The sequence below is a fragment of the Silene latifolia genome, chromosome 6, assembly GCF_048544455.1.
Source record: "Silene latifolia isolate original U9 population chromosome 6, ASM4854445v1, whole genome shotgun sequence".
NCBI lineage: Eukaryota > Viridiplantae > Streptophyta > Magnoliopsida > Caryophyllales > Caryophyllaceae > Silene > Silene latifolia.
Window position 1 is genome coordinate 30,851,310 of NC_133531.1, and position 15,435 is coordinate 30,866,744.

A 15,435-nucleotide genomic window follows, 5' to 3' on the forward strand; every position below is an offset into this window, starting at 1 on the left:
CATTTCCCTTGGGCTCTTCATCAACTTCCACCTCAAAGGTCCTTGTAGGGGTCCTCAAGCTCTACACCGCTCCTTAACACTACCGCATGAGCATGGTGGATATTTGAGGCATCCTTGGAACTTTATCCTTGGGCCAATAGACCACCGGATGGCCTTTGAGGGTTAGCCATAGCGTGAGAGGCCATCCTTAACTCCATTTCTCTCATGTCTTTAAGGAAGGTAGCCCTCAAGTTTGCTTGTTCTTGTTGGGTTGCCTTGGCAAAATTAGCCATTTCTTGACTATGTTGAAGTTACATGTTCTTTATCATCTTCAAAAGCTCATTTTGGGAGAGCCCACCTTGGGGTTCTTGATAAGGTTGGTTGGCTATGGGTAGAGGGAACCCATAGTCATACCGAGTGTTGGAACCTTGGTTGTTGTTTTGTCCCCCTTGAAAGTTACCTCTAGGACCATTGTTGTTGAAGTTTGATCCTTGGCCTTGTTCTTGAAACCCTTGAACATACCCTTGCTCAAATCCTTGATTAGCTTGGTTCACTTGATTCCCTTGGTAAAACCCTTGGTTGCTTTGATTTCCACCAAAATCTTGGTACCCTTGTGGTTGGTTCCCATAGTTTTGGTTTTGATTATTGTTTGGCAATTGGTTTTGATTTCCGGGGTTACTTCTTTGGTTGGAGAATCCTCCCCTTGGTTGAGAAAAACCAGGTGGATTATTTGGGGCTTGTGGTTGAAGGTGTTGTGGGTTTTGAACATTGGCACTTTTGTAACTAAAATTGGGGTGGGTCCTTAAACCGGGATGGTAGAAGTTAGTGTTTGGATTGTAGACATTGGGATTGTTGTAGGGTGGTCTTGGTGGTCTTGTATTGTTGTTAAAGCTTTGGAAAGCATTAACATCTTGAACATTATCTTCTTAGCCACCGTTATAGTTGTTGGCACACAAATCAAAGGTATGACCGCTCCTTCCACAAAGCTCACAACTTAAAGTTTGAACCACTTCCTCCATGGGTGGCCCATGTGAGGTTGTGGCTTGGTGCACTTGGTTTCTTTGTAGCTTTTCAAGTTATTTCGTGAGTAAGTCGAGCTTAGCATTTGTCTCGGAGTTGGAGGGGTTCTCCTTAGGGAACTTGCCATTCCTTCTTAGCATGTTTCCTCTTGACCCATAGTTTGCTTCCGAGTCTACCATTTTCTTAATCAATGCCATGCCTTCTTCATCATTCAAGTGATCAAATTCTCCCCCCGCGGAGGCATTTACCATCTCCTTAGTCCTAGGCAGAAATGTTTGAAAGAATGTTTGAGTGATGTACCATTTCGGGATTCCATGATGGGGACAACTTGTTATTAGGTCTTGATAACGGTCCCAAGCTTCACCCAAAGACTCCCCGTCTTCTTGTTGAAAAGTATGAATCTCATTACGGAGCATTGCGGTCTTGGATGATGGGTAAAATTTGGCCATGAATGCTTTAGCCAAGGCGTCCCACGTCGTGAAGGTATCCGGGGGGTGAATGTTCAACCACCGGTCCGCCTTACCCGTCAATGAAAACGGAAATAACATCATCCTCAAGGTGTCCTCGGATACCCCATTCTTCTTCATCATTGAAACCTTCCGCTTTAACTTTCGGAGGTGAGCATGAGCATCTTCTTTAATATGCCCTCCGAACAAATCCTTCTCAATCAACCCGACTTGGGCGGGATGCATTTCAAAGTTGTTTGGGGCCAAGGTGCCAAAATTAATAAGGTTACATGAATCATTATGGTTAGGCCGGTTGTGATCTCGTAGAGCCATTTGTGGTGGAGGATTTGGTATATAAGGGGGTGGTGTTTGAGGTGGGTTATTTGGAATAGGGAAGTTATGAAAAGGGTTTTCTAGTAGAGTCTCAATTGTGATGTTTGGTTGAAGTGTGGTTGTGGTATCAATATTTTGTGGGGTGTGTGAGTTTGGTTGATCAATGTTTGCTTGTGGAGGGTTCTAAACTCTATCAAGGGTCCTTGTCCTCAAGGTCCTAAAAAGCCTCTCGGGGTCGGAATTGAAGAGTAGAGCTTGGTGGTTCCTTCTAGGCATGCACTTAATAAACCGTTAGTCTCCTAGTGTCTTTACACACTAGGGGAAGGTAAGAAATCACACACTCTACAATGAAACACACAACTACTAAAACAAACTAACAAGTGAGATAAGACCAAAGCAAAGACTCTTTAAAAAAACTAAGTATAACCTAACGCCATCCCCGGCAACGGCGCCATTTGATGAGTAGGATTTTATGGTAGGGTTAAGTCTCTTATCACCAACAATATATAACCCAATTTAGTGCGTAAATCGGGGTCGAACCACAAGGATTGAGGGGTTTCTACTTAGTCTAAATAGGAGTCTAGTCTAGTCAAAAATGAAAGAAAGGGATTTGATTTAAACTACTTGATGCAACTAAACAAACGATTGAGGAAAGATGTATTCGATAGATTAAAGGCTAGGGTTTTCGGGTTCGTCTAAATGGTTTAAGGGCAAACAAGACGATTCAAGGAGTCTATGATGAGGGTTTGTCCTAGGATGAAAATCAATCTCTTGATTAGCCTAAAGGTGATTACTAACTCTCATTAAGCACCACACCAATCTAAAGCATGCAACAAGACCACCACAAACTCTCATTCAATGGGGGAATTAAGCAACTATGACAAAAAGCAGAAGTTCTCACTCACACAATTCATCAAACACCTTGTGTGCATGATTAAGAAAGACAAACACTTCACCAAAGACTCAAAATAATCAAACTATCATGCCCAATAATCCCATTTAGACTCCCCCTAAACCCTAGAAAGATTATTACTCACTCATGTTCAAATTGTTCAAGCAAATAAATGGAAAAGAACAAATAACAAAAAGAGATGACATAGTAAAGATTCCAACAATTATAAAAGACAAGTTAAAATGTAAATAATTGATTAACCAAGTAAATAAGAGAAAAGATGTACCAACAAGAGTAAAGATGATTGCTTTGATTGAATAAAGGAAGGAAATCCTCCAAAATCTCCCAATACAATCCCAAAAACCAAATGTAAACAATTGATAATAACTAATACTAACTAATTTTACTAAGTGATTAATAATAATTATTGAAAGATTAATACTTTGATTAAGGAAAGATTACAATAATTAGGGAAAGTTTTCAGATCTAGGGTTCTCTTTACAATTGATTAGGGGAGGGGTATATATAGTGTTTCATTGGATTAAAGGAAAATAAAGTGACAAAGCCCATTATCGCGAATTGTTATCCTGTGCCGGCAGACCGGCTGCCGGCTATCCCAACCGGCAGCGACATCTTGAATTTTCAATGTAGAATAGTCCTGTTGTATTCTCTGCCGGTGGACCGGCTGCCGGCCTGCCGGCAGAGGATACCTCTACCTTGACTTTTCCTTCACTTCTTGCATTCTTGCTGCTCCATGCCGGCAGCGAGGTCTCCCATTTTTGGCTCCAAAAATCTCTTCATAAATTTCTAAGTATTGGGCATGTGTTCCCTGTCGGTGGGCCGGCTGCCGACCTGCCGGCAGAGAACACCTCTTGGCTTCTTTTCCTCCTTTTCTCCTCACTGCAATGCTCCCTGCCGGTTGCCGGCCTGCCGGCAGAGGACTACACTTCAGCTCCTCACCTCCCTTTTCTTCATGTAAAGGCATTGAAATGCCTTCCATGCCCCAATTCCTCTATACTCGACTTGATTCCAACAAGAGGGTACACCCAATCACAGATACAGGAATTGGGCATAAAATACAAGGAAAGGCATACAAAACCGACTCGATATGAGTCGGAATGCGTAAAAGAAAAAGAGAAACTAGGTGCAAATAAATCATATATCAAGCAGCCTTACTAGTGAAACAGGGCATGTATCTGCTAGCCCCACACTCAGTCGGGATGTCTCTAAGAAATCCCTTCTCAGGCCGAGCAAGGCCAAGGTGAGAAGCAAACTGGTCCATGGACAAGAGAAAACGGGTGTTCATAAGCCGAAACTCTACGGTCTTAGCTACCGCATCATAAGAGAAAGAGCTCATAAACTCCAAAGTCAAGAAAGGGTAAGATTGTTTCCTAAGACGATACAAACCCGCCAAACCCAATATCTCAAAGATATGCCTCACGTCTGTCTCTATTTTCAGGTCCTCAAGGATGGTGGTGTCGATACATCTAGTAGGTTTCATACGGCGTTTTTGCAACTCAACAAAGGTATATCTTTGTTCAAAGTTAGCAAAGACAATGGTAGGATACTCGGAAACGGGTAGAACAGTGGGTTCCTGACTCCCTTCTCCCACCTCGGGTTCAGAGGCCCTTGATCTCTTACTCTGACGGGTCGCAGCTGCGGCTCTTGGCATCTGTTGCAACATGTTTTTAGCCACACAAACGGATACTTACTTGATCAAAAGAACTTTTCAAAGTATACTCATGGATAAAGAAACAACGATTTAAAGTAGTTTTCACAAGACAACCAACAATTTCCCAAAACATGTTACTCCCACATCTCATAAAAGACGGACTCATGGCTTTCAAAACACAAAATTTCAACAATAATCAGAAATATTGGGGTCTTAATCCCTCAAAAATAGTTTCACAAAAGGTACTTATCATAAAGATTTGGGGCGAAATTCAGTTTCGGGCACTTTTAAGACGGAGTTTTAAGACAAGATTTTGGTTGAAATTAGTCAAAATCAACTCCAAACATGATACCAACAACATACCCTACCCTATTTTCCCTTTTTGATACTCAAAAGACAACTAAAAATCCAATTTGTAACCCAAATCCTAGAAATTTTGGTCCATTTGTACAAACTAAAGCAATTTTACCAAAATACAACAACTATAAACAAAATCCATGAGTATAAATCGAATTTTTCAGAAAACTAACACTTTTTTATGTTACTAATTGATTAAAAACAAAGAAAGAGAGTAACAATCTTACCTTGAATGATTTGCATAGGGATTGAATGAATTAACAAGGAGATTACAAGAGGATTAGGCACAAACTTCACCAAGATCCTTGAGAGAAAAGGGAGTTTTAGAGAATTAGGGTTTGAACAAGAAGAAATAAGAAGAAAGAATGAGCCAAAGAGAACATAGAAATCCCGTTATAATACGGTATCGAGCACTTACTCGATCGAGTAACTCGGGTACTCGATAGAGTGGCTTCTACTCGATCGAGTTGGAGCTGCTCGATTGAGTTTCCGCTGGCAGTTCCAATGATTTCAATCTAACAACCCAACTACTAAATCGAGTAAGGTCTACTCGGTCGTGTAGGTACTCGTCCGGTTTCTGCAAAACAACAACTCGTTCCGAGTCCAAAGTGTATTTGGAACTCGTCACTGATTATTTCATCCTATTACGATCCATTAATACTAACTCAAATGCAACACAAATATCTCATCTGAACATTGCACATATTACTCCATCCTATATCAAATATTATACAAAACAATTCAACTATGGTGACTTCAACTCACATGAACATATATATATATATATATATATATATATATATATATATATATATATATATATATATATATATATATATATATATATATATTTTAGGATCCTGAGAACGATCACTTGATGAGAACGGTGAGAACGAACACCAACCCTAGGATTATACAAATTAAAGGCTCTGATTTCATTACAAAAAAACCCAAACCAATCGTGTCTCTTCTTTTCACACAACACACCCATCTGTCATTCCCATACACCACCACCCATCATTCGCTGTCGCCGCGAATCGCCAAAGAACGTCCGAGAACCACCGGAGAACATCCCATACGCCTGCGCAACTGTGGCGACACCATTCAACATCACCAACCCCCGACATTTCGTGTTTCGTGAACTTCAGATCTCGATTCTCCTTCCTCCGATTTCGACTACCACCTACTCGACCACCCTATCTTCACCATAATCACTGTCGGCGATCCATTGGAAGCGATATTTGCGGATAAATCAGGTTAATGTCCCTTCCGTATCCTGTCTCCTACTCTTATTTCTTATTCGATTTTAATAATCGAGATTTGCGATGCCGATAATGGTGGTTGAAGTGGCTGTAGTGTCGACCAAGGTCGGGATATCACTATCTCCGACGGACCATAATTCGAATTCATTGATTCAACTTCATTTTATATGTGGTTTGAGTATCGTCATTTGATATTGCATAAATCCTAAATTTGATGAATTGGGTTATAATGTATTGAAACAAGAGTAGTTTCAGGATGGAACCATTTTTAAGAAAATAGGAAAAAAGGGAACTGTAATATAAAGACATTGATTATTAGATTGACAAGGGAATTGGAGAATGGAGATTGGTGGGTGGTAAGTTTGAAAATTGATGAGATTGGTCAAGATAATAATTGAGGGGAGCACACTGAGAGTGGGAGTGGACAAAAAATTACAGTTAAATTTTGCGTTAAAGCTGGTACATTACTCTTCATTTAACAATTCTGGTGTGTGGGAATGATTTCCTAAGTTTATATACATGCCTAGCAACTGGTTATTATACTGATGTTTGGCATTAATAAGAAAGTTAGAAACTAAATCTCCACCGTTAATGGAGTTTAGATGTATTTGATGCATTTAGAAACTAAATGAATAAGAAATGTTAGATGTATTTTATTGGTTTTGTAATCTGGGAATATTTATTGGTTTTTTTAATTCGGGATTATTTTTTGTGTTCTATACGTGTATCTAGTTCACGTATTTGTGAATCTAGAATAATATTTAGTGTATATAGATAATTCGTATTTTTTATATCTAGCATGAAAAAATGTGCCTACCATGGGAAAAAATGTATCTAGAATACATCTAAAAAAGCGTATCTACGATAGTATAAAATGTATTTGAGATTTGGTAAAAAAAATGTATCTATATCATCAAAAAAATGTATCTACATTGTCAAAAAATGTATCTAAAATTATGAAAGAAAAGTGTATCTACGATATTTTTTAGTGTACCTGAGATTTTGTTCTAAAAAAAGGGTATCTAACATATATTTTAATCTATCTAGTTCGTTCTCACCGAGTGTTCGTTCTCACCGGATCCCACCTATATATATATATATATATATATATATAACTCCACCTTAATGATTTTTTTTCTAAAAAATGACGACATATTTGGATTCAGCATAGAATTTTATGTCTAAATAACATATTTCTTGGTCCAAAAAGTATAAATTATTGACCGGAATCGAGACGAGAAACATTTTATTAATTTTAATGCACCTAGTACTCATTTTTCATGTATCTAACAATTTTCACGCACCTAGAACTCATTTTCGTGCACGTAGAGCCTGATATTTTCATGCACCTAGTAATTATTTTCATGCATGTAACAATTTTCATGCACCTAGTATTGATTTTCGTGCATCTATGGCCATTTTAGTATACCTAATTGTATTTTTTTACATTAAGTTTATATTTTATTAATAAAATCTAAAAAATTTGTTTAGCTATACTAAAAATGTGTTAGAATAAACTAAACTAAGGGTAAATGATCCATCAAAACTTTCGGAACAAGATTTGATGATGATTTAGTAAGGGTTCTCAAGGTTCTCATTATGTTAGTGGTTCTCACCGGATCCTGACCCTATATATATATATATATATATATATATATATATATAGAGAGAGAGAGAGAGAGAGAAGAGAACAACTAAGGCCATTATATCATATTAAGTCCATAAGGCCTAATGTGGGCTGTTGGATCAAGCAAACCAATGGCCAAGATTGTGCAGTAAAACCCCACTCAACTAATGCTTTAGAATTACCTCTCTCCTCTAACCACTAACCCATGCATGCTATAGTGTAATGTCCATCAGTCTGTCATAATTTCCCTCCTCAATTTCCACGTTATTCAAAACAACTTGCGGTTTTTTTTTCCCTCTATTTCCTGTCATTTCGTCTTCCTTTTGTTTTCTTCACATTGCTGATAAACTCCATCTTCCACTACCAATTAATTCCAGCTCAACCGCCCCCATTTTTCATCACTACCAATTAATTCCAACTCATCAGACGCCATTTTCATCACTACAAATTAATTCCAAGTTGCCTGCAAACTCGTCTGTCTCCATTTTTCTATAAGGTATTTTTTGCATTCCTTATTTAGTGATTTGTACTTTATTTTTTGTTAATTTGATTATAAAAAGAGTTCATTTGATTTTTCAATTATCATAAAAAGAGTTCATTTGATTTTTCAATTTTCAATTATGGGTTTGCTCATGTTGATTTGTTCAATTGTTAATTATGGTTGTGCAGATCAAATACGAGTTCATTTGATAATTAACAATAGTTTTTGCCAAGAAAACTTCCAAGAAATCTGAATCAAAGGTAAAAAAAAGCTCGTCTTGTTGGTACAACTCTTATAGAATGATGTATAACTTCAATTAAATATATGCATAATTCTAATCCCAATTGTTTTGTCATCTACAGATGGATGTTGTAGAAAGTATTGACAAGGGGCTTGATATCTAGGTTAAAAGTTTCGATTTTTATTTTTACGTTACTAGTTGTATAACTCTGGTTACTAGATGTATAACTTTAGTACTCAATATGTATAACTCTGGTTAGTAGATGTAAAACTCTGGTTACTAGATGTATAGCTTTAATACTCAATATGTATAACTCTGGTTAGTAGATGTATAACTTTAGTACTCAATATGTATAACTCTGGTTAGTAGATGTATAACTCTGGTTACTAGATGTATAGCTTTAGTACTCAATATGTATAACTCTGGTTAGTAGATGTATAACTCTGGTTACTAGATGTATAACTTTAGTACTCAATATGTATAAATCTGGTTACTAGATGTATAACTCTGGTTACTAGATGTGTATAGCTCTTCTGAGTCTGTGACCAACTCTTCTTTCATAATGTCTGTTATATGTATAACTCTACTTCTAATTAGTTTCTATGCCTAGAGTTATACAATAAATGCGTAGAGTTATACATTTTATACCTGGATTTATACAATATATAGCTAGAGTTATACAGTATATGACTAGAGTTATACAATATATGCTTTGGAGTTATACATTAGATTCCTGGAGTTATACCTAGAGTTTTACCTGGAGTTATTCCTGGAGTTATACATTATACTGTATATGCTTACAGTTATACATTTTATGGCCAGAGTTATACATTCTATGGCTAGAGTTATACATTATATGACTTTAGTTTTCAGAATGTCTAACTTTTGTTATTATATGTATAATCGTATCTTTGTTACTCTTTATATCTAACTTTCCTGATTATCTCTTCTTTTGAATGGTTAAGAGTTATACATTATATGGACTTTAAAAAGTTTGACTTTTTGTTATAACTGCAGTCATTTGTTGTACAACTTTGATTACATATTGAATAACTTCTGCTGTCATAATGTATAACTGGAGTTATACAATATATGCCTAGAGTTGTACATTTTATTCCTGGAGTTATACAATATATGCCTAGAGTTATACAGAATATGCCTAGAGTTATACAGTATATACTTGAAGTTATACATTTTAATAATAGAGTTATATATTCATGGCTAGAGTTACACATTATATAACTTTAGTTTCAGATTGTCTAACTTTTGTTATTATATGTATAACTCTATTGTTATTCTTTATAACTCTCCTGATTATCTCTTCTTTTGAATGGTGAAAAGAATTTTGGATTTTATAGAAATTTGATTTAACAGAATTTTGGTTATACATAATCAAATCCCTATTTGTTTGTCACTACAGATGGATGATGCACCAAGTCTTGAAGGAGCCGATTCCTAGGTTCAAAGTTTGACTTTTTTATAACTGTTGTCATTTGTTGTATAACTACGATTACATTTTGAATAACTTTTCTTTGTCAAATGTATAACTCTTGATATTTTCTCGATTAACTCTATTATCGAATGTATAACTTTACTTATATTTTGTATAACTCGACTATCTATTGTATAACTTTAATTCACAAAAGATGTCTATTTCTTTGTTCCAAATATCTCTAATTGCAACTACAGTATGTCTAATTTTGTGTGTTGTCCTTGCTTTTCCCCAGATGGTTGAGGCCAAGCCAAGGGTAAAGAGGGTGCATGAAATCACGGTTTTGTGTCGACCTCAAAGACTTGTCTCTCTCATTGAAAAGCTTAATGAGGATCGGTGTCCGTTAAGAAAATTGGGTTTGGTGGCCTTTTGGAGCTTAAGATTAGCGATTCCCACTTGCACACGTTCGCACTGTTCTTGAGTCCTTCTCTCGATGGGTCATATGTGTTCGGGGCTTCTCGGAAGAAGGAGTTTATGATCGATAAGCATGACGTGCATGATCAAGTTTCTTGATACCTTTTGGACCCAACCGTCCCCGTTGGTACCTCTGTTCGCAGAAGGGGTCCAATGATCCCGAAAATAAGGAGTCAAGGACAAATGGTGGCAAGCTTACGAGGTGGGCAAAGCAAATAGTTCAATAAGTTTAGGGAAAGTTCACAAGCAACTTATGGAGTACGAGGAGGCGGACGATCATTTCTGCCGGCTATTTGTTTTGTTCTTTATGTCTTTATTCCTCGCACCCACCCCAAACAACGGGATAGATTTGAAGTCATTAAAGGGTCGTAGAAGATCCTAAAGCCATTCCGCATTTTGACTGGTGCTCTTATATTTTGGAAATGATGGTGAAAGCTGGGACAGACTGTAAAAAGGGGGTAACGATGTTGGGTGGATGTATCCCCTTCCTCATGATAAGCTACTTTCGTGATATGATTACAAGGGTAAGCCTTGCCCCCACGATCTACCTTTGATTAAGCATTGGGATGAAACTTCGCTTGTAGATAGGGTAAAATTTGAGGTGGCTCAAGGGGATTGGGTACTTTAACTTTGTCTAAGACCACGTATCCGAGGTGCCTTCAAGATCCCTCTTATAGAAGGAGTTTGGACAAGATCGCCTCGGCGACCACGCGTGAACCAAAACTCACTGTTGCTATCGGGCCCTCCACCCCCTCTCCCCTCAACTTCTCGAGAAGAAGTTCATTCGATCAAACTACCAAAGAGTGTCGAGGATGACCAGGAATTGAAAGCTAGGGCGGTCGATGTAAGTTCAAACTATTATATATTTTTGCGGATTGATTCTCTTTTCAAATGAACGTACCCATCTATTATAATATAACTAACTTATCGTACTTCTTCAATGCAACGTACTCACGAGCTTTATCTACAGATGCAAAGGAACGCTATTGTGTTCTATTCATGGTACGCAGATGCAACCGCAAGGATCAAAGCTATAACTAGTGATCCGACGGGCCTAAATCCTAGTCAGGCCTCTCAAGAATTCTTTGAGGGTGAAAAGATTCAAAAGTTCGTCGCTGAAGCAGAACAGATTGCGGAAAGGCTGAAGGTTTCTGTTGGTAACGCTCCTGCATTTGGAGAGGTAGTTAGTGAGCCCCCCAAAAAATATGACGGAATCGATGCATCTACGCGTCAAATAAGTGAAGTTCTGTCTAGTCTCGCCAATGATGGGGGTGGCAGGGGTGGTAACCCTCGTGTTGAGCCGCGTCGAGAGTCGGTCAAAGCCAACACGCCAACGAAATCAGTTGCAGTTTCATGGTCAAAGATTATGGAGGAAGTGGGAGGTGATACAGTAGTCGATAATGTGTTGTCAGATGCTAGCCCAGGGTTAGAGGATCAAGTTACGTGCACCCCCGTCCAGACTGTCAGAGAGCTGTTGTTGGAGGCGAATTACACCGAGGAGGAAATTGAGCAAGCTTACGGCCGGTCAGAGGATGATGAAACTCGGCTCGGGGCAGGTGATGAGGTGCATGAGCACGTTCATGGGGAGGAATTGAAAGAAAATGTTCTAAATGTTGAAAGATTGCCAGACATTGACCAAGAAAGATTGTCAGACATTGTAGACCAAGCTGACGGACGGTCAGAGGATGCTGAAGCTCGGCCCGGGGTAGGTGATGAGGTGCATGAGCAAGTTCATGGGGAGGGATTGGAAGAAAATGTTGAAAGATTGTCAGACAAACAACCGTCAGATAAGGAGATGGAAAAATCTACTGTCCCATCATTGCCAATGGATACACAAGAATTAATGGAGTGTATGTTTTCTACTGCTGAAATGAAGGAAGCTTTATGTGGACTTCCAGCGTACGAGAGTGGTCCTGGTGGCGAGGTAAGTTTGTTAATTTGTGCTAAATACTTGTTATACATTCTTTGTTTTTTTTAATTGAGTTGATAAAGTATAACTTTGTTGAAATTTATGATGAGGCCTTGTAACTGTAATGCCTATTTGTATAACTTTATCTTTCAAAATGTGCAACTGCAACGGCCGTTTGGTACAACTCTTAACCATATGTGTATAACTCTAACTCAAATATGTATAACTCTTATAGCATATTTTTAATACTTCACACATGTGTATAACTCTTGCCCTTTTATGTATAACTGTAATTCATTGGGTCTGTAACTCTGTGACCTCTTTGAATCACTTTTAGAGTTATACACAGAACTTTTTTGATACAAAAGCATGGTGTTTAATTTTCATTATTTTTCATTCAGGCCACTGTTCAAAAGGATGTAATTGAGAATGTTGAACAAAATTCTAACAACGGGGTGAAATTGTAGTTGTTGTCGAGGTGCGGAGGTCACCCAGGGATCCTTCAACGGAATGGGGTGGAAATCAAATCCCTCCTGACTTTCATGAGCACGCATTTGAATGAGGCATTTGTCGGGGTTGATGAGCGAACGGCCAGTGCGGCCAAAGAAGGTGTGGTAACTGAAATCGCTGGGGCTAGGGTTGAGCCGGTTGCACCACCCCCACCCCCTTTGTATGTGCCGCGATGTAACATGATCCACCATCCTTTCTTACTCCATTCAACTGCCCCCCTTCCGTGTATGGACATTGTACACGAGAACCTAGGTTGTTCTCGGGATTGCGAGCACCCGAACCCGACCAAGACGTATGCTCACGATTCTTTGCGATTTAACAAGGAACTCTTCGGGACGGTGTTCGAGTTAGGAAGGATGTAATGGATTATGTCTTTGACCAATTCCACGCCCATAATAAAGAGTAAGTAAAAGATAAGTTTTACCTATATTTCAATACGACGTGATACGGGCCATGAATCTTTTCCCTTGTCTTTGTGTTCGATTTTGCTAATCCTTTATAGGGAACAATTGGTCACATATGCTGTCCAAAATCTGCATAACGCGTATTGATCTCCAGACGTTGATGCCCGGGTCTCAGATTATGGCCAATGTCATCGACTGCTATTCTGTACTACTCAATCATCTTACGCACGCGAACACCGTAGCTGTTGCAAGTTCGCGCTGTTTCTTTGGCCTAGGTCACACTGTAAGTGTGCTTGAACTCTGCAAGTTATTTTGTGACAAAATGTACGTAACTTGTGATATAAGTCCAACCCCGTGTATCATTTTTATAGGACCTAGCGAGTTGCAATTTGGCAAGGCAAAAAAAACTTAGTTGTTGATCATTACGAAGGCTTTTGTGCCTCGTGGGACATGTGGCAAGAGTCGTGTTCTAGTCCATTCAACCGGACTACGATTTGGTGAGCTCGGATATCAATATAGAGACATTTCCATACTGGAATTATACATTATTTGCCTAGAGTTTTACAGTATATGCTTAGAGTTGTACAGTATATGCTTAGAGTTGTACAATATATATGCACATGGAGTTATACATTAGAGGCCTGGAGTTATACCTAGAGTAATACCTGGAGTTACACAATGCTTACAGTTATACATTTTATGGCTAGAGTTATACATTCTATGGGCTGAAGTTATACATTATTTGCCTAGAGTTATACAGTATATGCTTAGAGTTTTGATGAGTGGCTAACTTCACTCCATAACTCTAGTCATAGAATGTATAACTTTAACCATATAATGTATAACTCTATGCACATAATGTACAACTGCAAGAATATACTGTATAACTCTAGAAATTGAATGCACAACTCTTGACATATAATGTATAACTCTAACCATAGAATGTATAATTCCAATAATGCACAATATGTATGCCTCTAATCTGCTAATTATGTTTTATAACTCTTAGACTTTTGGTGCATGTTTGTAGGTTTTTGTCCCGGTAAGCACTGGCGATCAAGATCATTACTCTTGCATTTGCATAAATTTCCTCTCTGAGCAGATTGAGTACCTTGAAAATCGTTCTTACGAGGACGATCTTCTGAAATTACCATATGGAGGGATTGCGCGTATTACTGTAAGTCTTATAAAACTGGTGACTAGATTAATTTTCAGCTCCATTGTTTTGTTAATTGGTCTTCCCCTTTGAAACGCCTTGCCTAACTTCTGCCAGGCTGATGCAATGGGAAAGTATATAGCCTACAAAGGGCTCGACAAAGGGAAGAAAGTTGAAGGGTTTCCTTTTGTCAACATTAAATTCAACTGGCAGGGATCAGGGTATACTGACAATGATTGTGGTCTTTACGTCATGGTTCATATGTTGTTGTACCGTGGAGAGCCATTCGAGTGTACCATAGGGACAAAGGACAGCAATGACCTCATGCGAGCGGAAGTTGCTGCCACCCTTGTCCTCAGTGACATTAACGTGGATAGGGAAGCTGTGTTATCTAGGGTAACAGCTTTTAAGGAGCTTAAAGACCAGGAAATGGAGGAGCTGCGTGAGGCACAGAGGTTAGCCGGCAACACAAGTGGAAGGAAGAGAGGTGTTGGAATTGTCGGAGAGAACAGTGCTGCTAAACGCTCTAAAGTCAGTTCAACCTATCAGACCCCACCTTCTAAAGTAGCCCTGGGCCGGACGCCGTCTAGTCGGGTCTTCTCAGCTGTTAATAGCCGCTCCCGGGGTAAGGGCGATGGCCTTGGTTGCACCACATATTGCAGGGAACCAGACACCGACCTTACAGTTGTCGCCAAGATGCTGAAGTTGAACAAGGCATTAATTAGGGATATCCCGGTGTATCGCAAACAAGTGGCTGATTACGTTTTCCTCAATGACTACAAATTTCCAAATGGGTAAGCTGTCTAAAATCCTAATGTTTTATCATATTAAGTTTTATCAATATAGAGACATTTCCATACTGGAATTGTACATTATTTACCTAGAGTTTTGCAGTATATGCTTAGAGTTGTACAATATATACTTTGGGGTTATACATTAGAGGCCTGGAGTTATACATTAGAGGCCTGGAGTTATACCTAGAGTAATACCTGGAGTTATATGTTTCATCATTGAAGTTATACATATCGTTAATGGAGTTACACTGTCCTAATCTGCAGTTGTGACTTTCATCACCGAAGTTATGCAGTCATATTAATTGAAGATATCTTCCCATTTAGTAGACGTTATAGCCTGACTAACACCTGCTGTCTGAACCACAGTGAACCACTTGTGAACTATTCCCGGCACGCAACAATTAATAGGTTGCAAATGTTGTCCATGCTCCCTGAGACGCCAATGG

General features: G+C 38.7%; 1 non-coding gene across 1 annotated transcript; it reads left to right on the forward strand.

Annotated features, from left to right (window-relative positions):
- The first annotated feature begins 1,308 nt into the window (after positions 1 to 1,308).
- LOC141589398 (small nucleolar RNA R71) lies at positions 1,309 to 1,415 on the forward strand. Its single transcript, XR_012520339.1, has one exon. It is a non-coding gene; the product is annotated as a small nucleolar RNA R71 (small nucleolar RNA).
- Positions 1,416 to 15,435: the final 14,020 nt, after the last annotated feature.